Source organism: Rattus norvegicus, chromosome 6 (genome assembly GCF_036323735.1).
Source record: "Rattus norvegicus strain BN/NHsdMcwi chromosome 6, GRCr8, whole genome shotgun sequence".
NCBI lineage: Eukaryota > Metazoa > Chordata > Mammalia > Rodentia > Muridae > Rattus > Rattus norvegicus.
The window spans coordinates 44,638,228-44,661,580 of NC_086024.1; the positions used below are offsets into that span (position 1 = coordinate 44,638,228).

The following is a 23,353-nucleotide window of genomic DNA, read 5'->3' on the forward strand; positions in this document are numbered from 1 at the left end:
AATCTATGTCTTTTTATTGGGGAGTTGAGGCCATTGATGTTGAGAGATATTAAGGAATAGTGATTATTGCTTCCCGTTATATTCATATTTGGATGTGAGGTTATGTTTGTGTGCTTTCATGCTCTTTGTTTTGTTGCCAAGACGATTAGTTTCTTGCTTCTTCTAGGTTATAGCTTGCCTCCTTATGTTGGGCTTTACCATTTATTATCCTTTGTAGTGCTGGATTTGTAGAAAGATATTGTGTAAATTTGGTTTTGTCATGGAATATCTTGGTTTCTCCATCTATGTTAATTGAGAGTTTTGCAGGATACAGTAACCTGGGCTGGCATTTGTGTTCTCTTAGGGTCTGTATGACATCAGTCCAGGATCTTCTGGCCTTCATAGTTTCTGGCGAGAAGTCTGGTGTGATTCTGATAGGTCTGCCTTTATATGTTACTTGACCTTTTTCCCTTACTGCTTTTAATATTCTTTCTTTATTTTGTGCGTTTGGTGTTTTGACTATTATGTGACGGGTGGTGTTTCTTTTCTGGTCCAATCTATTTGGAGTTCTGTAGGCTTCTTGTATGCCTATGGGTATCTCTTTTTTTAGATTAGGGAAGTTTTCTTCTATGATTTTGTTGAAGATATTTACTGGTCCTTTGAGCTGGGAGTCTTCACTCTCTTCTATACCTATTATCCTTAGGTTTGATCTTCTCATTGAGTCCTGGATTTCCTGTATGTTTTGGACCAGTAGCTTTTTCCGCTTTACATTATCTTTGACAGTTGAGTCAATGATTTCTATGGAATCTTCTGCTCCTGAGATTCTCTCTTCCATCTCTTGTATTCTGTTGGTGAAGCTTGTATCTACAGCTCCTTGTCTCTTCTTTTGGTTTTCTATATCCAGGGTTGTTTCCATGTGTTCTTTCTTGATTGCTTCTATTTCCATTTTTAATTCCTTCAACTGTTTGATTGTGTTTTCCTGGAATTCTTTCAGGGATTTTTGCGATTCCTCTCTGTAGGCTTCTACTTGTTTATTAATGTTTTCCTGTGTTTCCCTAAGGGAGTTCTTCACGTCTTTCTTGAAGTCCTCCAGCATCATGATCAAATATGATTTTGAAACTAGATCTTGCTTTTCTGGTGTGTTTGGATATTCCATGTTTGTTTTGGTGGGAGAATTGGGCTCCGATGATGCCATGTAGTCTTGGTTTCTGTTGCTTGGGTTCCTGCGCTTGCCTCTCGCCATCAGATTATCTCTAGTGTTACTTTGTTCTGCTATTTCTGACAGTGGCTAGACTGTCCTATAAGCCTGTGTGTCAGGAGTGCTGTAGACCTGTTTTCCTCTCTTTCAGTCAGTTATGGGGACAGAGTGTTCTGCTTTCGGGCGTGTAGTTTTTCCTCTCTACAGGTCCTCAGCTGTTCCTGTGGGCCTGTGTCTTGAGTTCACCAGGCAGCTTTCTTGCAGCAGAAAAGTTGGTCTTACCTGTGGTCCCGAGGCCAAGTTCGCTCGTGGGGTGCTGCCCACGGGCTCTCTGTGGCGGCAGCTACCAGGAATACCTGTGCCGCCCCTTCCGGAAGCTTCAGTGCTCCAGGGTTCCAGATGGCCTTTGGTGTTTTCCTCTGGCGTCCGAGATGTATGTACAGAGAGCAGTCTCTTCTGGTTTCCCAGGATTGTCTGCCTCTCTGAAGGTTTAGCTCTCCCTCCCACGGGATTTGGGTGCAGAGAACTGTTTATCCGGTCTGTTTCCTTCAGGTTCCAGCGGTGTCTCAGGCAGGGGTCCTGCCGCTCCTGGGCCCTCCCCCACGGGAGCCCAGAGGCCTTATACAGTTTCCTCTTGGGCCAGGGATGTGGGCAGGGGTGAGCAGTGTTGGTGGTCTCTTCCGCTCTGCAGCCTCAGGAGTGCCCACCTGACCAGGCGGTTGGGTCTGTCTCTCAAGGGGTCTGGGAGCAGAGCATGAGTTTCTCTTTCAACCCTTGTCTTCTGGTTCTCTTCGTTACACATTCTCATTTTCTGAAAAGCTTTAAAGTCATTGCTGCTCAGGTCCTGTCACCAAGGATGTTTCTTTACTTGGTTCGATGTCATCAAAACTCATGAAACTCAAGCTAGGCATCAATGGCTCACAGCTTTTTTCCCCAAGGGTAGCCATGCTAAGAATTCAAGTTAAGAACTCACGTAGTTCCTTGCTAAGTCTAGAAAAATAACAATTACACTAGTGGTTTAAAAGATTAAATATGGAGATATTATTCATGTTTGATATCTGATTTCCACTTTACCACAAACTAAATGCTTGTGTGCCAAGAGGTGTGCCACTGGGTGTGAGCTTAGAGGTTTAAAAGCCCATGCTATTCCTCTGTGTGTGTGTGTGTGTGTGTGTGTGTGTGTGTCTGTGTGTGTGTCTGTCTGTCTCTGTCTCTCTGTCTGTCTGTCTCTCTCTGTCTCTGTCTCTGTCTCTGTCTCTCTCTCTCTCTCTCTCTGTGTGTGTGTGTGTCTGTCTGTCTCTGTCTCTCTGTCTGTCTCTCTCTGTCTCTGTCTCTGTCTCTGTCTCTCTCTCTCTCTCTCTGTGTGTGTGTGTGTGTGTGTGTGTGTGTGTGTGTGTGTGTGTGTGTTTCATGCCTGTGGATCAGATATGTCTCATCAGCTACTCCTCCAGCACTGTGCCTGCCTGCCTGCCTGCTGTCCTATTCCTTGTCATTATGATCATGGACTCTAGCCCCCTCGGAACTGTAAGCTCGATGAACTACTGCTTACTGTTTACTGGATGCTCTCTGCTAGATCTGCAGAGCTCTGGACAGGCCCGAGAGGCCAAAGAGTTTTGCTTTAAGAAGGGTTCAGGGAGTTGAACTTCTGTGGTGAGATACTACATGGCTGGAGCCTGGCCGTGCAAGCAGGGAAAGGGAGTTGGATCTGGGCAAGCTGCTGAGTCTCTGGTAGGGCACAGTGACTACTAGCCAAATTCAAATGAATTCGGTAGGCTCAAGCAGCTCCCAGCAGGAAAAGCTCCGGTAAAGAATTCTCTTTCCCAAAAGTGTTACAATTCTTATATGACAGACACTCTCAGACAATCTTCAATGAAGTAACTCACAAGCTTTATTCCTTGTCAACAGGGTCTTATATACATTTTGTGATAGATTGGGGTCTAAAAGCAGATGCTTTCTATTGGCTTGGTCTGAAATGTTAGGGATGCCTCATCTGCATGTGGAATGGTTTTAGGCCCTGCCCCTACATGGCTGAAGGTCAAGATCCTCTCAATGGGGTTCCATGGTCATGTGTCCCAGGACAAGAACCTGCTTGGGAGTAGATGAAATGCCTACCACCCTCAGGTCTGAGGGTCCCAGGGTTTCTGAACCCACTCAACTTTACCAAGTTTCCTAGCACAGTCCACTGACCCATAGACTATTTCTTTTATAAGTTGTCATGGTTATAGTGTCTTCACAGCAACACAAAGGTTACAAAAGACACAAGCAGAGCTGCAGCACTGGCCCTGTTTAAGTTTATATTTGAAAGGGTGAGCACATTTAAGGGGTTCAGAAATGTATGATTCCATGCAATCCCATAACAGCACTAAGCATGAAGTCAGCACATGAGATCCTGGGAATTCACACACATGATGTGTAGGCATTGATGTAAAGATGCCTGTGAAGGCTGAGCATTATCAAGCAGTTTGGAATCTATGGTTATAATCATTGAAGAGAGCACAAGTACAGATCAATTGCAAAGATCATCTGTACTTATGGGTTGCAAAGTGACTGAGTAGGTGTGTGTGTGTGTGTGTGTGTGTGTGTGTGTAGGCCAGAGTTCAGCATAGAGTATCTTCCTCAGTCACTCTCCATTTTTGAGATGATCCTTCTAACTGAACCTGTAAACCACTAAACTGGCCATTGAGTTTCAAGGCTCTGTGGTTTTTGACTCTGCAACTTGAGTTACAGACCAGCACATCTGTGCCCTGCCTTTATATGGGTGCTGAGATGCCATATGCTTGCACAGCAAGTATTTTACTGACTGGTCTGTCTCCTCATCCTCTTACATGGCTTTTCAAAAGTGAAAAGCAACAAGATAAATAGGTCTGTAAAGGACTCAGATGACCCTTTCGAATCATGCACAGACACACACATACATACATACACACACACACACACACACACACACACACACAGAGATTTAACCCAGGTTAGCTCAAGCATTCATGGCCCTGACTTGGAATATAAATTAAATATTAGTTAATTGTGTTATCATAAATGTCTTATATAATTTATCTAGGTTTACATTTTGATCCCCAATATCATGTCCTAGAACTGGAGTGTGATACCACTGTCAAATATATGTAGGCAGCATTGCATTTAAATAAAAACAGCAGAATTTTCACATTATTACTGAATCAAAAAAATACTTCTATCCTGGAAAAGAAAGGAAGTCTATTTTAATTTTGTTGCAATTTATTTTATATAGTAAGTTATTTTATATAATCAATGTAATTAAGTTATATAATTAATTTATTTTGTTGTTAAGCTTTGATACAGGTTCCATATGAGCAGATTCTTTATCTCTCCTGCCTCAGTTTCTACCACCACACCAGGCTGAAAGTTTAATTTTAGAGACAAACAACTCATATAAAAACAGTGTCTATTTTATGTCCTTAAAGGAACAGGAGAGTGAATATTCTTCATCACTGGAGTACTAGTGTGTGACAGGAGTTGAAATATGAAGGCCTGTGACACAATGGTGTCCTTTAGCTTGCTACTTTTCCTTCCACGGCATAGGTGGAGAAACGATGTGTGCCCTTAAACAACTTAGCGTTTTGCTCCTAACCCTGAGACCAGACCTTCCTAGACAGCCACAGGCTGACCACAATTCGCTGCTACTTTCTTCTTCTCCAGAGCCAGGCACTGGCTATTGTTCTCTATAGTGAAGGTCAGGGGCTTGAGATTGGTCTGCAGGGATGATCTTTAGTGCAACAAGGCTTCGAACAAGTCCATGAAGGCGACTGTCTGCTGTCATCCAAGGGATACATTACATGATACACCAACAGTACATGCCTGAAACCTTACATATATGAATTTTTTTCTACATATATGTACCACGGTAACATTTGGTATACAGAACATTAATCACAACAATTAATGGCGAAACAAAGCAATTATAACTATGTACCGCAATACTGGCTATTTGTGATTTGTAAATTACTTAGTTCTGGAATCATTCACTTATAGCCAAGCTGTTTTTGGCTACTTGTAGCTGAAGATGCAGAAATGGAAACATGAAATAGAGTTGGGGGGATGATTACTCTGAGTATCTTCCAATGGACTTCGGGGGTGATTGCTGTGAATATTTTCCCAGTTCAGAAACAATTAAGTTGAAAGAACGAGGCAATTTCCTCCATGGTAACTTCAACTACAAAAACTGGTTTTCACTCCATTATCCAGACAAGGAATAGCACATCTTCTCTGGGAGGCTCTCCTGACAAACAGTTGCTCCCTTCTCAGCCAGGCAAAGCTTTTCACCAGGGTACCAGGACTTAAGCAAAGCCAAACAAAAATCAACCCCTATACCTGGAAGCATCCATTTTATTAGAAATTTTGAAAAAATATATTACTTTGTGTTGAAGACGTATAGAAGAAAATGCAGCACTGCCTGAGTTAAAATAAACATGAAACTTACAATTGGATTTTAAACAATAGCTCCTGCAGAAACTGCACTGAGCCAGCGGGTATGAACCCTGAATCTTCAGCCACCCCATAACAAAGACAAAATTCATCATGGGGGATAACAAGAATTCAAACCAACAGAGGCAAGGGAGGTTCCCCAGGCTGTAGACTCCTCAAAGCATCAGGATTCTGAAATCGCACCATCTCCCAGCAGAGCCCATGAACTTCACTGCTACATCCCTCCCTCTCACTCTCTGGCATTTGATGGAGTAGGGCAGGAGAGCCAAGCGTATTCATTCACTCTCTCCAGCTGGCTGTGAGGACCCAGTGGAAATTTTTAAGAAGCCCAGGATTTTAGCTTTTCCCCTTGGCTGCTGCTGGTTGCATAACATGCTCATCAGTAAAAGAGCTGAATTGCAAATAATCTACTAACCTGGAAGGAATGTCTGAGTAGCTCCCACGCACCACACTGGTACTCATTCAGCCCAGAAAGTTTTGTGGGTTTGCTGTGATATTTTTGAAGTAAAGGGTTTGGCTATCATAGCCAGTAACTTGAGTGTGTCTTTTGATCCATGTAGAAATTGTTCATCTAAATGACATTTGTATGTTATTCTTAAACGGCCTGTGGAATCAGATAATCGATTCCCCAGAAGGCTGTCAGCAGCCTCCAGTCTTTGTGAAGGTTGAGTTTCCAGCAAGAAAGGGTGTCAGGCATGCCTGGAGGCGAGACTTCTGGAAGGATGATTCACACACTTTTATAGCTTCACTGTTCACAGGCTTTGGGTTTGTTGTTTAAAAGCAATCTGAATGTATGGGATCTTTATGATGGCGTATATTCCGGGGGTGCTTTGAAAGTACTGTTTTCTTGTGGATGTGGCTGTCAAGGTGGGATCTGGGAGCACTGAAATTTACACTGGTGTTCTAGTGTCTGTGTGATCGAGCAGGGTGAAACGTCCTCTTCTACTATGCTAGCCCCCATCAGGTGCCAAGGATAAACAGACTAAGAAAAAAATTGTGTCATAAACCCAGACCTTGAATTTTCACCAAAGGTCTCACCAAGTGGTGTAGAACTGAGTGTCAGGGTGTTTTGTGCCAGATGTGAAAGTTCACCATGGAAGAATTCCAAAGTTTATACTGGATTCATGTCTCACTAGAAGATCAGTTTGCAAAGCCAGTGGAGACAGCCGGAGTGAAAAGAAATGAGTCGGACCCAGGAACACACAGCTAGTGGCCACAACTGTGGCAGGGAGCTTGCCACGGATGCGGTTGCCTCTCAGAAGCAACTGGCCAACTGCTGTCCTCTGAGGGCCCTCATGATCCTGCACTCCTTCCTTACTCAGCATCCTGAATCCACTCCAGCAGCCTGCCCTGCCTTCTTGGCATACTTCAGACTCAGCCCTGCCTTACCCCAACACAGAAGTTATACTACTAATTTTTCTCATTGAAGTGACAAAACACCATGCAAAAGCAATTTAAAGAGCTTAATTTGACATATGTGACATATCCATAAGTCTATATGCTATCATGACAGAGAAGCCAAAGCAGCCCAAGTATGAGGCAACTGCTCACATTACAATTACATTACTGTGGAGTCAGAGAGATAGATATAGGCAATGAATCTCAGTTGGTCCTTTCTGTTCCATTTTCCTTTGTCCAGGACACCAACCCATAGTGTGCTGTCCAGGAAGAAAGCATTCCAAAGAGAAACAACCGTGCTCCATCTTGTTTAGTTATGGACTATTAAAACAGCCCACTCCCAAGAATTAAAAGTTCTCTGGACATCTTATTCTGAGAGAGGAGAAAGGCTGGAGTCCTGGTTTCAAACAGAGGAGGGACATACCTCCCAGGAAGAGATGTTATACATTTCTGACAACTTATTAAACCTTTCAGGAGAGACTGGAGCAGAGATAGTGATGGGTCAGTAGCAGGCAGGACCACACTTAGACCAGGACTACTTATGCATTCACCCAGCCCTCTAAACATTTGAAACCCGAAATTTCTGTCAGTATCTCAAAAAAGGTTCTGGAGATCACTGGGTCTCTTCGTTTGTTCCTCTTCCTAAGGTGGCCACACTGATTAAATATTCTTCCTCCTTTTGCTAATATTTGTCTCTTTACTTGGGTTACAGGCAAAAAGCAGCTGAGCCTTACTTGTTAGAGCTGTCAATGCCCTGGCTTTTATCCTAAATAATCCAGTAACAATGAATGGTGCCTCCTGCGTCTGAGTGGGTTTTTCCCTTGGTTAAATCCTCTGGAAACATCTTTACAGATATATCCAGAGGTATTTGTCCTGGGAGAGTCTGCATTTGGTCAGGTTGAGGGTTGGGTCCTACCTACAGAGAGGTGCAGAAGTAAATCTACTTCTTTCCTAGACAACTGACGTAGTGTAGCACATGAATCCCTAACTCAAGTTCCTGGGACAAGCCTCACCCTACTCACCGTCTTACAGGCCTACAAAGCATCTCTACTGTAATCTTTTATATTTATTTATTTACTCTATGTTGGGGGTGGAGGGAGAGACAGAGGGACAGAGAGAATACATGTGTGCATGTGACAGAGAACAACTTGTGTAGTTTGTCCTCTCTTTCTACCATGTGGGTTCCAAGGACTGAACTCAGATCATCAAGACTGGTGACAGATACCCTTACTAGCTAGCTCAGCCACATAACCTATCTGCCCCCTATTCCAATCATTTTCTTTCTTTGATGAAGTCTTGCTATGGAACCCTTGGTTGGTCTGGGAATCAATATGGAGACCACACTGTCCTCAGACTCACAGATATCTGCCTATTTCGGCCTGCTGCATGTTAACAGCTATGGCTTAACTGTATTCAATGGGAAATTTCATAAATAAAATTTGAATTTTGAGCAGCATGTGCTGTTGGTGTGTCATGATGAAAGCTTATATTACCTCACTTCATCTTACCCTGGAAGTGAAACATGACTATTTCTAGCCAACTCAGGGGTGCAGTAGATACTACTTACCCATTAGTCATCTGGTACATATCTTGGCTATCATGCCAACATTACATTCTCACAATACTTGTATTTAGGTATTATCTATGGTAATCAAATAGCACCTAACAGCACCACATACAACAAGCAATGAAATGGAATTGGGTGATTGCAGTAGAGTGGGGTGGAGTGAGGTGGAGTAGGGTACAGTAGAATGGGGTGAAGTGAAATGGAGCGCAGGAGTGGAGTGCAGTGTCATGGACTGAAATAGCATGAACGCCATGAAGTGGAGAGCAGTGAGATGAAATGGCATAGAACAGAGTGTCATAGAATGACTGGAACGGAGTGGAATGCCATGCTGTGGGGTGTAATGGAAAGATATGGAGTAGAGTGAAATGGTATGTAAGAGAGTTGGGTGGAGTGGAATGGCATAGAGTGGAGAGGAGTGGGATGGATTTTTTTCTGGAATGGCATGGCAGATTAGCTACAGGAGTATATGATACCACTGCAAGACCTGTAAGACAAACATAGCCCACATAGAGTGTGAACAACCTATGTTCCCAGGTGCCCACTAAGGCTCTTGAGATGTTTTCTCTATGTATAGGGAGAGACTATTGAAGTTTAACATCCTACCTAGGATATATCAGTGTCCTCATATCTCAACTGTCACCACTGCCCTAAGAAGCTTCACTGGGTTCCCCCCACATCTTAGTCAGCTCATGTGTGTGGTTTTCTCATCACTCCCATAAGACTGTCATTAACTTCCTCACATTCTCTGCATATTTTACCTACCTCAATTGCCTTATGGACTCTGAGATCCTCCAGTGCTAGGACAGTATCTTATTCATCCTTGTGTATTCATAGCTCCTCAAGTTAGGCTCAGTCCCTTGTAAGCCCTATATAGTAAACCTTGCTTAAATGAATGGAATTCGGTTTGCTTTATGTAAAATTGACAGGCAGGAAGGATTAAAACACATAAATTCCTTTAAACCACATATGTGGAATTTACACAGGGGAGAGGAATCTATTTTTGTGACTGGCGACAGCTCGTTTCCAAAAGGTCATTCCAAAGTAGCATGGCCCAGCTTTTCCAGCATTGTCCTTTCTAGAAGAAATTTCTGCAGACAGATCCATGGCTCAGTCAGCCACCAACTCATACACTTATTAGAGGCCATCTAGACTATTTAGAAGCAAAGTACTATTTGGGACAATGTTCTCAAACAAATGTCTCTTCCTTTCAGAAATCCATAAATTTGTTAGTCTTCCTTTATCTCCTATTCTTCATAACTAGTTCATTTATACACAAATTCATGTGGCATATTTGGACACTAAAGGAAAGGAGGGGCACACTCCCTTTGTTAATCAGGCAGCTGCATGGACAGTCACTCACAAGAAAATCCACGTTATCCAAATTCTTTGTGTAGCAGATTTTAACTTTGAATATTGTACCTGGACAAAGCAAGGTTAGACCTATGTGTTCATCTCTGCTTATTTCATTCAATCCAAGACAGACTACAACTCTCACTTATATGAAGACTTCCTTTAGAAGAAAGGATAGAGGTACCTTTGATATAGATGTTAGAAAAAAATGAAACAAAGCATCCAGGACAGGCAAGAACAGGGTCCTGAGAGTAGTTAGTATCTACTATAAACTTTGTACCATCACTGTGGGAAAATATGCAGGTGGCTCACTTCAGATTCCATAAGAACTTCCTTTCTTCTTCTCCATTTGATGCTCTAAAACAAATAGCCAACAACTAGCTAACTGTATAAATTATAGATGTGTATTTTTGTCACCAAGGGAAAAGTCATGTAAGAACACAATGAGAAGGCAGCTATCTACAAAACCAGAATGAGTCCTTGTCAAGAATCAAAGCTGTCATTATGTCCATCCTGGATTCATTGCTTCCAGACCTATGTTGTTTAAGACACATAGATAGTATAATTCTATTATGCCTCTCTATTCCCAGGGAACCTGAGTTTACTAAGGCAGTGTGTGAGCTTAGCCTTTAATATGGACTAAAGATTGGAAAATTTAAAAGTGCATTGCAATTTGGTAGAGTGTGTGTTCCATGTCGTATTCTAAGTCATGGAATGTAACAGGAAAGATGATGCAGATGGTCTTCCATCTTGTATACTGGCTGAAACCATTTTAAGATTGACTAGAATGTCATATTCTTGATGAGAAGCCCCATAGAATAGAAACCAAGGTCAGGATGCCCCAGCTAGCTTATCATAGCTTATGCTAAACTGACTGCTATATAAACCTTCTCCTTCAGCTAACTGCTTATCTTAGCCTCTGTTAAACTGCTTGCTTGCACAACTTCCCTATCCCCCTCCATTCTCCAACTCACCCTACTCCCTTCCCCTGCTACTGCCAAATGAGACACAAGAATGTGGGGGTTTGTTTGTTTGCTTAGTTTGTTGGTTGGTTGGTTTGCTTTGTTTTGATTTGATTTGATTTGATTTAGAAAATCCCATGCTCTGAATACTTGTTGCTACACTTGGGCTTCCAAATACCTAAGTATAGCTCCACTAATTAAAATAAAGACTTAGAATTGGTTATAAACTGTGTCTGAGTGGTTATCTCTGGTGGGTTCCCCGTAACAAGACTTTGGTTGAAAGTAAGTGCGGCTCTCTTCCTATTTTCCATAATGGCACAAGATCAGGGTAGGAAGGAAAACACCATGAGGGAACTTCACATCTACAAGCCCTGTCTCAATATCTGTGTCAGAGAAAGGAGGAACTGACTGATCTTGGCAGCCAAGGTGTTAGAGCAGTTCAATGGCCAGATACGTATATTTTCCAAAGAGAAATACATCACCAAGTCCTTTGGCATCAAAAGAAATGAAAGGATCACTATTCACTATACAGCCCATGAATCAAAGGCAGAAAAAATCCTGGAGAAAGTCCTAAAGATACAAGAGTATGAGTTACAGAAAAATAACTCCTTGGATTCTGGAAATATTGGATGTGGGATTCAAGAACACATTGATCTGGACACCTGAGTATTGGGACCCACAGGCTGGACTTCAACATGGTGCTAGGTAGGCCCAGTTTCACTATCTCAGGTAAGAAGCGTAGGACAGGCTGCATTGTAGCCAAGCACAGAATCAGTAAAGATGAGACTATGCGCTGGTTCCAGTAGACATATAATAGGATTCATCCTTCCTGGCAAATAAATGTTGTCCAAAAGGCTAATAAATTTTTCTCAGAAATGCAAACAAATGATAAGTGAGGCAAGAAGCAACAGAAAGGGAGAGGTGAACACAGAGGTATCTGGGCAAAGTTACCATATCTGTGAGGAGATATGGGAGGTGGCAACCGGTGCAAGAGAAACCCCCAAGCTACTCAATGAATAAGAAAAAAACACTGGAGACTAAGGAGCTAGGAAAGGGGACCTGGGAATAATAGAATCCCTGTTTCCACTCTGCCTGGAGCTTGTGTCCAAAGACCATGTCATGGGTGGTTGTCTCTTTACCCAGGCTGGAATGAGAGTAGGGGGTGAGGTTCCCTTGTGGGAATGAATTTTAAGCTTTGCCTCAACTGACACCAGAGGAATGGCAGCTGATCCCTCTGCTGGACTCAATAGCTTCTTGTTTTGCTTCTATAGAACCGAGTGTAAGATTTAAACTAGATGCCTTATGTAAGAGAAAGGGCCCTCAAGACTATATAATGCAAATGGGCATTCCATACATAGCCACTTCCTCCCGCCAGGAAGCCAAGAGAAGCTGTGTTCCTGAAGTATAGAAAGAGCTAAACAAAGAAGCCAGCATCCTTCTCTGTGAGATTCCAATTTGAATCGGGCTGCCACAAATGTAAAACGACTTCATTTTCCTTTGCCAGATCCCCTGGGGATTGCAGACTTGTTTATGCCTCTGTGAAATGAAACTCAGCCCAGCCCAAGAGCAGGAAAACACTTCTATAGGCAGGAGGCTGCTGAAGCCAGAACATGGCAGGGTCCATTCACCCTCCTGTTGGGCAGCTCATCCTCTCAGAACAAGGGAACCTCAGTCCCGAGTGACCAGGCTTGGCAGCAGGGAAGAACTGACTCAGATGCAGTATTCAGATCTAAAACTTGATGCTGTCAACCCACAGAGATCATCTTCCTCTTCTGGGAACTTATGATGGGGTTTATAAACAACGGGGTGGAAGATTCTCTCTCTCTCTTTCTCTCTCTCTCTCTCTCTCTCTCTCTCTCTCTCTCTCTTCTACACACCACACACACACACACACACACACACACACACACACACACACACACACACCAAGCAGACAAATCTTAGGAATACCAAGTGGTCTTACATCTTGGCTCACTGGCTGTGCTAGCCATTTTCCTCATTGCTATTGCTATGATCACAAACCTGCCAAAAGCAATGTTTATTTGGGTTTATGTTTGAGAGTACAGTGCACTGTGTGTGTTGAGGGTGGTGGGAGCACAGAGATACAGCAATGGGAGCTTCAGCATGAGTTGTTCCACAGAGCAGCCACAGTCAGGAAGCAAGAAGAGGTGAACACTGGTGTTCATTTTACCTTTGTCCTTTTTATGCAGCCTGGGAACCCAGCCCATGGTATGCTAATGTACAGATAAGCTGCTGTAGTTTGAATGAAATGTCCTCCATTAAGTCTCCAGCAATTGAATACCCAGGCCCCAGTTGGTAGCTATTTACAGAGGACTCAAATGTGTTCAGCTTCAAGTTCAATGAGAAGATAGTTTGTACCAACAAAGTATGGTAAAGCAAGATTTGGCAAAGTATCTGATGTTGACCTATACTCAATACATGCATAAATGTACACAAGTGCATGAATGCATTCACATACAGAGTTATACTAGAGAGAGAGAGAGAGAGAGAGAGTTTTCTTCTTGGGAGATTTCCAGAACCAATCTAGCCTTCTGACCCAGAAAGATGACAGAAGCCTGAGTCAGCTGACTTCTAGCTCATTCTTTGTTGATTAAAAAGTCCAGCAAATGTCAACAGACCTTCATTTGTTCATTTGACCTTCTATAGACATTGAACTAAGCAAATACTCAATGATTTTGCTAATATAGTGTTTGGGGTCTTTTATTATATGACAATTAGTGACCAAAGTAGGGGGTGGAGGTAATCTGAAGCAATAGGTGATGTATTTTGCCTGTGTAAGTCTAGAAATTTTCTGGAAGACACCTGTTTGCTCATATAGAATGCTCATAGGATCATCTTTGGTTAGAGCAATGATTGCAAATGTGTGGCCTTTGGGAAGAAAAATGTCACTGAAGGCAGGCTTTGAGAATTTAAAGACTTGTCTCATGTGAAACTCACCATCTCTCTGTTTTGTGTTTGCAAAGATGTGAGCCCTCAGCCTCCTGCTTATGCCTCCATGTCTGTGTTCTGCTACCAAGGAACCAACCTCTTCAGAATGGTAAGCCTAGACAAACTATTCTGTAAGTTGTCCTAACCATAGATTTGTGTCATAGCAACAGAAAACTATCCAACAGTCATACGTAAAGGTACGTTTCTGAGATGAATCAAAATCTATTCATGTTGATAATAAAGACTGGGGATCATAGCTCCTTTATCCCTAACAAACACTAAATATATATTTATTAACAAACTGCCGTGTTGTAATAGAGAAGAAATTCAAAATGACTTCTGAGTTTGCATTAAGTCTTTGGGATACTTCATGATATAGGTTTAGAACCAAATCCTGCTTGCTTGGTCTGTCGTTTCTTTATCTACAGCCAGCCATCAGCATTGCTGCCTCCAAGCAGCCTTGAAGTGTAGCCCGAGACAATGGCCATCACACTTTGTTTTGTCCCAAGCATGTTTAGTAGCTACCAAGCCTGTGCCTTCCACATAAGCATCCTTAAGGGGTGAACTGAGACAGCAAATGTGAGCTATGGAGATCTGAGCCTGGCTGAGAAAATTAAGTGGTTTACATTCCTTGAAGCTAATTAAGCAAGTTGACAGGGGAAGCTGTTTAACACAGGGAATGCCCTGAACCAGAAATGAAGATATTGTACATGGGAAAGGCACCTTATGCAGAAAAATAATTGTTTTGATACTCTCAGCTAAGCAATCAAAATATCCCCCTTCAAAACTCTTGTAAATAAACCCAGGCTCATTTTCTACCCTGAAGACTTAAAGATGAAGCCCAAGGAAAGCACTGGGTGATTTGGGCACTATGTGATGGGCTGTGTAGGAGAAATTGCCATCTGTCCCTGGGCAGAGATTCAATTAGAGGAGATTTTAGAAGTGACCAAGACGATTAATTTCATCAGACATGTAACAAAAAGTCAAGGCCCTTCTGTCTGTAGATTTCTGTGCAGCTCATACTCACTATAATGACACTAGGTTAAAGACTTACATTTGATTGGTAACATGCAGCTGGCAGAGATGTATTTTTTAATCTAGGTACAAGACATTAAGTGAAAAAGAATGCATAGAAAAAAATACCTGGTCTATGTGTTCCCAGGCCACTGATGACTGAAAGGTGATGCAACAGGAAGAACATTTGTGATTGGTGATCCAAACCTGTGCAGAGTGTATTCCAACATGTATGGGGGAGGCGAGATGTGAGAGCAGTGGAAGTCTGGAGAGGCCCAGGAGCTTGGGGTCTGGGGATCCTGGACCCCAACTTCACACATGACATTTACTCACTGGTAACTTCGCCCTGGAACAAAGAGTTGATGCCTGTTGTACTCATATTCTTAGAAGGTTTGTCATTCAGGATGAATGAGCTCATTTTGTAAATAAGGACCAGACCACTTTCAAAAGTTCACACACATTGTGTGATTCCGGGTTCCTAGCCAACACCTCTGTGGGCCATATCTCTGAAACATTGAATCTCTCAGCCAAATGATTAGTAGAGTAAATCCCTCTCTTTCAGAACCTTCCTTGTAAGAAGCCAAGTGTGAAAAAGTTTTCAGTAGCTGGGTAATTCCACAGAAAGACACAAAGAATGAAATGTTGACCAAGCATTGTTCAAGTAAAACAACTTGGATAACAACAATACATAGTGGTGATTAATAGAATGTTCATTAATTACTAATCTTCCTTGTAGAAAACGTGGGTGAGGGTTTTCAACATCTGGACAATTCCACAGAAAGACATAAAAGAGAATAAAATATTGACCAAGCATTATTCAAATACAAACAACTTAGATATTAAGAGCACATGGCAAAAGGTGATTGATAGCATGTTCATTAATTACAATGTTGAATAATATACTCTATCATTTATTTTTCTACATGTAAACTAATCATGGGGTGGGATGAGAAGACTGAAACTAAGAGATAAAGCCGTTGTACCTGGCTCTTAGGCCTATCTTTAAAAATATTTTATTGCCCCAAGGCAGCTGGGAAACTGATGTAAATATAAGGTATTTTATCAATTATTGGATCTATGTAACATAAATTGACAGTAGGGGCAGATATAGAAGGATCTTACATTTATTTCGTTGTCTAATCTGGCCCTAAACGTTTACTAGGAAAGTTTGCATTCGAACTCCCTAAAGGTACCTTGAATAACCCTGCAAGCCACCTTTCAACAGATGAGAAGGAACCTTGCTCCATCTAAGTGACTTCTGCGGGTTTAAATGGCTGTCTACACCCTAACTTCTATCTTTCCAGTATCTAGTCTTCTCTGTCACAGTTGGCCCTTATCAAAGATTTTAACAAATGCATACAATTACAAATAATGAAACTCAGCCTTATTAGGAAGAAATAATTGCTCTTCCCTTTATGCATAGATGAAGCACCATCTACCGGAAAGTGGCACTGGAAAGCAAGGTCAAGTTTGACCAGGAAAGAAGCTACTCTTTTCACCAAAATTGTGCCATTAATGGAGCCTATCAAACCTGTCTTCTCAACATCTATGGAAAGCAAGATGAGGCTGCCAGCAGATGTGCTCCATGATGCTGTAAATATTTTGAAAATGTCTCCTAATTCATAAAAGCTATTGTGGCTTCTATACACTAACCATTGACTGGTGACAAAGACCATCATGGGGATTGAAAGCCAATTGATTTCCTGGGGATATTCACAGTGAAGAGGCAAAAGAAAAAAGGACAAAGCTGTGTATGCTGTGGTATGGTCAAATTTGGGGCAAGATCTTAGCTTACACAACTAAGCAAAAACCAGAACAAGGAAAGCCTAAGACTATAAAAAGACAGAGAGGTGTCCATAAAGAGTTCTAAGGCCGATGTTAAGGGAGCTATAGAGCCTAGGTCTTTATAAATTTGGGTGTGACTTTGAGATCAATACTTGCTGAATCTTATCTAAATAAAAAAAAATTTAATAAGGAGAGATGCTAACAGGACCATTGGTGGGAGAGCAAAGAGTACTCAACATTAACACTAACATCAGTTTTCAGACCCAAGAGTGGGAAGAAGGAAGGTGTAAGGACAAAGTACACCAAGGTTGTTTGATAAAGCCACAAGGAGTCCTGGTATCTTAAATGTAGCTAAAGTTATACACGCTGCTCATAAGTGTATGTGTATACATACATACATACATACATACATACATACATACATACATACATACACACACACACAACTATACATATGTACATATGGAAGTTAAACTACTTGGACTGACCAATGTTCCCCACAAAAATAACAAAATCCTTGGTTCTAGGCACGAGAAACCTCCTGTAAAAAGGTCAGAGCAACACCCAATACGACACAGAAAATAAAATGTAGCCTTTAGTTACCTCTCCAGAGTTGATGGTGGGAACCTATTGCTGTTAAGACACAAAACTCACAAGATTCTGGCCTGAACCCAACTAAAAGCCTCTTTCTGGGGTCCAGCTTCCATGATGTCTGAAAATACTATGCAAGATACCAAGGAGAAAAGCAATCAAACAGTACTACCCAGAAATAGCTAAGAACCATGACAATGACCAGCATAGCAGCTTACGCATAAAGGTACAATAAGTGTATTCACATTTCAATAGCAACCAATAGTTGTCTAATTAGACCTAAGGCCACTTAACAGGAAGGAAATTGTGCCTGATATTAGAAACCTAGTTGCTTCTGGGACTAGTGAGGTCACCTCAGAAAAGAATCTATTACCACCTCTTTGCTAGAACAGAATAATTCCTTATTATAGTCTAAATCTTATCCTCATACCCACTGATAAGTGGATATGCTATCCCTCATTAAAAATCAAAAACCAAAACAAACAAGCAAACAAATATCTCTTTACTGCCAATGGAGACCATCACAGAAAATTGTAGCTGGACACAGTGCAGAGATCAAAATATTGTGGGGAGATCAGTTCCCGTGGAAACACCTTCATCACATCCCCTACAGCTATGGTTATCCCCTGCACAAACAAGACAGGAACAGTGGGAATATCAATGGACATGCCAACATAGAAGGGGCAATATTTCAAGGGATCCAAACCCTAGACAAAGAACAATAGGCAACTAAGACTGGGAGACGGACAATTTGCCTCTCCCAGGCATGAGCACCTTTATTGGTTGCTCAGTGAAGAGTGGTGAGTCTTAAAAACCACATGCACACGGTCAACAAAAATACACTCAGTAGTTTGTATTTATATGTGTTTGTATACATATGTAAGGCTTGAAGTGAGTCTTATTTTGTCTTTTTTTTCCCCGGAGCTGGGGACCAAACCCAGGGCCTTGCGCTTGCTAAGCAAGTGCTCTACCACTGAGCTAAATCCCCAACCCCTCGAAGTGAGTCTTAACTACTGGGAGACCCCCCAAATAAGACATGAGAACAGAGTTCAATGCAAATGCAAGACGTTTATTTTTCTGGCGTGTCGAGGTCGACCTTCAATCGGGCCCTCGTGGTGAGTGACTAGAAGGCAACCCTGAAAGACCACAACAAGCAGTTTTTATACTTTTTAGGGGTACAGGTTACATCAGTAAGGTTGAAGTTTAAACTTACTGGCTAAGCATATTGACCTTTGAATCTATTGGCTAGCAAGCATACGACATCCATTTGAACTCTAGCTGGGACCAGAGGGTCAGGTGACCACCAGTACATTCTGTGTTTTGTCAAGAATGTCCATGCTCCTCCCAAGAACTGTGGGTGGAGAATGGAACATGGACTAGCCTTGACCCGAGGTGGGAAGCTGATACTTGGCCCAATCTTGACCTGTGGCGGTAGGTATAAAGCTGGTGAAAGCCCCTCAGGTCCTTCACAACTCCTACTTTCTACCAGGTCAAGCTTCTTAATAGCTCTTACACTTCAGTAATCACTAGGGTCCTTCACATACACATAATGTCATAATTCTACTTCAATTAAAACTATGTTTTTTTTAAAAAAGAAAGGCTGAGTAAATGATGCCTCCATTCTGCCTGAGGCAGACAAACCTGCTAGTCCTCCCAACGGCCCTGAAAAGTATATATGAGCCCTAATGTGTAGGATAAAGGAGACGCATTCAGCCACCACAGTATATAGCTTGGATTTGAACTCAGATCTTTCTGTCTCCAAGTCTCAGAGGCAGTTGAGCAAGTCCGTCAATGCACTGATCGAAGCTGGGGGCTGGTGTGAAGAACCCCAGCCCTTGCTATATAGCCTTGCTATATTCTTTACTGTCTTTATGGGTGCAGGTCCCACTGTGGTCTCAGTACAGTGAGCTCAGAGCATCGGTCTTTTCAGAGAAATGAGGTCATCTGCCATCTCACTCACAACAGACCACACACTTGGATGTAATTTGGTCTACTTTATAAGCCACAGGACTTGAAGGACCTGGCAATTTGTGACTCATCCTATGGAGGGCAACAGAAATGATTCCTGTGTGCTGGTCACTCCGAGCTATTAACTGCCCTCAACAAGCTATGATTTCATTATTACTCCTGTCTCAAGGAAGGCGATGGATGAGCTGACCTCTCCTGCCTCCTCCACTTGGGGGCCCTGGGGGTTGTCTCCATTGAGGAGGTAGGACTGGAACCATACAGCTCATCTGGGGTGATTTGTTTTGTGTGTCTTTCAAGACTTGTGGAACAGATTGTTAGAACAGATTTTTTTATTTTCCTTTTTGTTATGTTTTAATACTATAGTGTACGCAATGGCATAGAAAGAACCGTTTGAAATCTGCTATAGTCTTTCTTATTTTAAACCGCCTCCCATCAACACATCTCTACATATGGTGCTTAAAGACACTGACATAAGAAAGCAAGCACCGTCAACCTGCAAGAAAGCAACATCCCGAATAGTGTGGTCGATGATTTTTTCCCTGTGCACTCCTCTCTTTGGGAAAAGTGGATGGAAATGTTCAAATCCGTGTGCACATAACTTAAGGCAGAAACCAAAGTTCCCTTCAGGAAAGAGGAATTCTGAGTAAACCTATAACCCTACTGTAGCCAATAGTCAGACACTTTAGCCTTGGTTGGTTAAAAAAGCTATGATATGACTACTAATGTGTAGATTCTTGACTTTGAGTCTCCCATGTTCTATCATTTTCTATGCCCACCTTCTTGGGAAAGGATTCTCTGAAAGAACCATGAACACATCTCTGCCCTAAAGAACAACTAGGCTTGTGGCTAACAAACAACCAGAGGGATGAAGGACCAAACCCATATAGACACCTCTTCTCCTTTTGGTTCCTTGTATGCTGCCATGATAGAACATTTGAGGCTAGACAATTATAACAAGAAGTTTACTTACTCACATTTCTGCAATCCAAGGAGTCCAAGATCAAAGAACTGGACCTTGCCCATGGCCTTCTTGCTGTGTCATTCCAGCATAGGACTTGGAACTCACAGCTCTCAGTATAATGAACCCCCTCCTGGGACATCTCCCAGGTGAAAGCACTAATCCACACTGGAGGGAGCCTCTGAGGCATGATTACCACTTCTCCACACTCATGCATTTGGGATCATGTTTTCAACATATTCTATTCTGCATATGCAATCAGGCCCACAGTGATGCCATGAACCACAACCCCACAAAGTACTCATTTGATGGTTACCCATCTCAAATGAAAAAGACACAATGAGAGGAAGGATGTGTCTTAAACTTCATGGTAATGATGAGTTCAATCCCAAAGTCCAATGTCCCAGCTTTCCAGGAAGAACGATACATGGGTTGAAGCAATCAACCCAGCCCTCCCTCCCACACTTAATTCACCCACACCATTCACCGGGCTGTGAGCCCTGCAGACCACCACCACCAGGCCCAGTTAAGGGGAAACTGAGAAAGAAAGCAAAAAAGTATGAGACCAGAGCAACATGTATGTCAAGATGATAAATTGAAATTAAAGGGCACAAACTATGAGCATACTTTAGGAGTACGAAGATACTTTCCAGAGAGCAGGAGTAGAATTTTGACGATGGCTGCTCTCTGATGTCCAGGAAATCAAAGCCAACCATGCAGACCTAGACCATCAGCTCAGACTCACAGGATGACAAATAAGTGAGATGCATTGTCACTGGCGAGAAATAAAGTAGCAAACTGGAAAACGGTCCATGTCACTGTGGAGGTTTGACAAGGACATCAGAAACCTCAGAAACCAGAGCTGATCTGACAAAACAATAATCTAACCTCAAGTCCAGAGAGGGAAGAACAAGAAAAATTTCATAGCAGTGGTTCTCAATCTGCGGGATGCAGCCTCTTCGGGGGTCACATATCAGATATCCTGCATATCAGATATTTACATTACAATTCAAAACAGAAGCAAAACTACAGTTATGAAGTAACAACAAATTAATGTTATGCTTGAGGGTCACCATAAAATGAGGAGCTGCATTAAAGGGTTGCAGCATTAGGGAGGTTGAGAACCTAAAGAGTTATAAAAATATCACACGTTTCAAAACGATGTCTGTGACAAAAACCACAGTAATTGCTTTTAGATAACTGTTATTTTTAAATCCATATTAAACACACACGCACTCACACACACACACACATACACACAAATCTAATTGTGCAAGTTAAAAATAGATGAAAGCGGAGGCTAATATCCAAAATATTAATGATCTCAGTGTGAACCAGGGAGAATTTGAAAAGAGTCACAAAGATGACACCATGATGCTGTGCTTGGATAAATGCTACTTAACTGATAATGTCTTCAGCGAGCAACCAGGAAGAAACAGCTGACCACAGGAACACAAAACATGGATGGATTCAGAAGTGACCTCAGCAACATTAAATAAGAGGAACCACTACAGTGATTGTGGAGTTTTGAATAGAACGATTTATGGACCTAGAGTTTAGCATACAGACATGCTCAGAGATATAAAGAATTGAGCAAGGAGCTTAACCTTCCTTCTAGAAAAAAAAAATCTCTTGAAGCTGTATCTCTCCCAATCAAAACATCCTTTTGTTCATGACAGCCCTAATTTCCACCATCGCTTTAGTGATAGCAGGACTTGGAGAGTCCACCTTATAAATAATAAGAGATTTCTATTTATAGCGCAGTGATCAAGGCACAAATACACATAGCCAGTGCTGGGGTGGGAAAGTGTCACTTTGGATCCCTGGCAAAGCAAGCCCTCCTCTAGCTAAGCTTTTGATGTTTAGCAAGTACAATTTATTCTGCATACTCTATCATAATAAAAGCAACATCTCAAGGCCGAGTGCAAGGCATCATTTCTATTTGCATTTGTGGCCTCAGCCCGTAGCACAAGGCTGGGCAGCATAAGCGACTGTCTCTGCTTTGCTCATGGATGTCTTGTGAGCACGCCCTGAGTGCCTCTGTGCAGTGTGTGGTGTATTTCCCTTCCCCAGCTCCACAAACCACAAAAGCAGCAAGGTGGGAGGGACTGACTGTGGCACGGCAGACACACCCCAAGACCCCTGATCTGTTCGCTTTTGTCCAGCAAAATTGACAACAGATTTGATCTATTTATCTTGAAAACCCTCAAAGATAATACCAACAGTTCACATAGGGGAGAATTAGTCATAGGCAAACATGTTTTTTCCGTATTGCCCCAAGAAAAATACCCCCTTCAAAGTTTTCTGATTCCAGCATCGCCTGATTATGAAACATTAGGTCAGGACCTCGAGGTTCTGATTTCATCGGAAATGCTCTGTGCTAGTGGGGACTCCACAGCCATCCCAGGACCCTACACAATTTTTTTGCATTTTCTTTTCATATATGAAATTGGAAAGAGTGCAGTTCCCCCATACATCTCATTCAAATGTTGAAAGAAGTCTTTGAATGAGTTAATTTACGTCAAGGTTTTTTTTTTCTTTACAACTTTGTTTGAAAAGCCATTTGAACAGAAGTCTTTGCATGCATATGGTCAAATAGCAATTAAATCCTGTGTCAGTTATTGTTGACTTTGCCATAGCAAAATACCTGAAAAAAAATCAGTTTATAGTACATGCATGGAGCTTGAAGCAGCTGGTTTGATTGACATCTGTAGTAGTCAAGAAGCAGAGAGAAACAAATGCTGGTACTCACGGGTTATCTCTTTTCCAGTAGCCCATGCTGACCACAGTTAGGGTGGGACTTCCTAATTAGCACCATCTAGAAACTCTCTTATAGACATGCTCAGAGCTACATCTCCTATGTGATTCTAGATCCTGTGCTGGGGACACCCAGTATTCACCATCGCAGACCCTGAGTGGCCGTCCCTTCTATCCCATAACTGCTTGTTGAGCACCTGTCCTCTGAAGGCCCTGGTGATTTGGTAACGAATGAGATGCGACCCTGTTTTGATGGAGGCGGTGTAATTCAGGAAGGATTGGAGATACTGTGTTGGAGATCAGCCAGCAAGTCCCAGCAACTCAAACTGGCTCTCAGGAAACAGAAAGTGTGAAGTGGGACCAAAAGCGTAGAAGTAGTTTACTGGGGAAACAGAGGAAAGAAGATTCTTCTGTCC

General features: G+C 42.2%; 1 pseudogene; it reads left to right on the top strand.

Moving 5' to 3' along the window:
- The first annotated feature begins 11,227 nt into the window (after positions 1 to 11,227).
- On the top strand, positions 11,228 to 11,755 carry Rpl11-ps2 (ribosomal protein L11, pseudogene 2; annotated as a pseudogene).
- Positions 11,756 to 23,353: the final 11,598 nt, after the last annotated feature.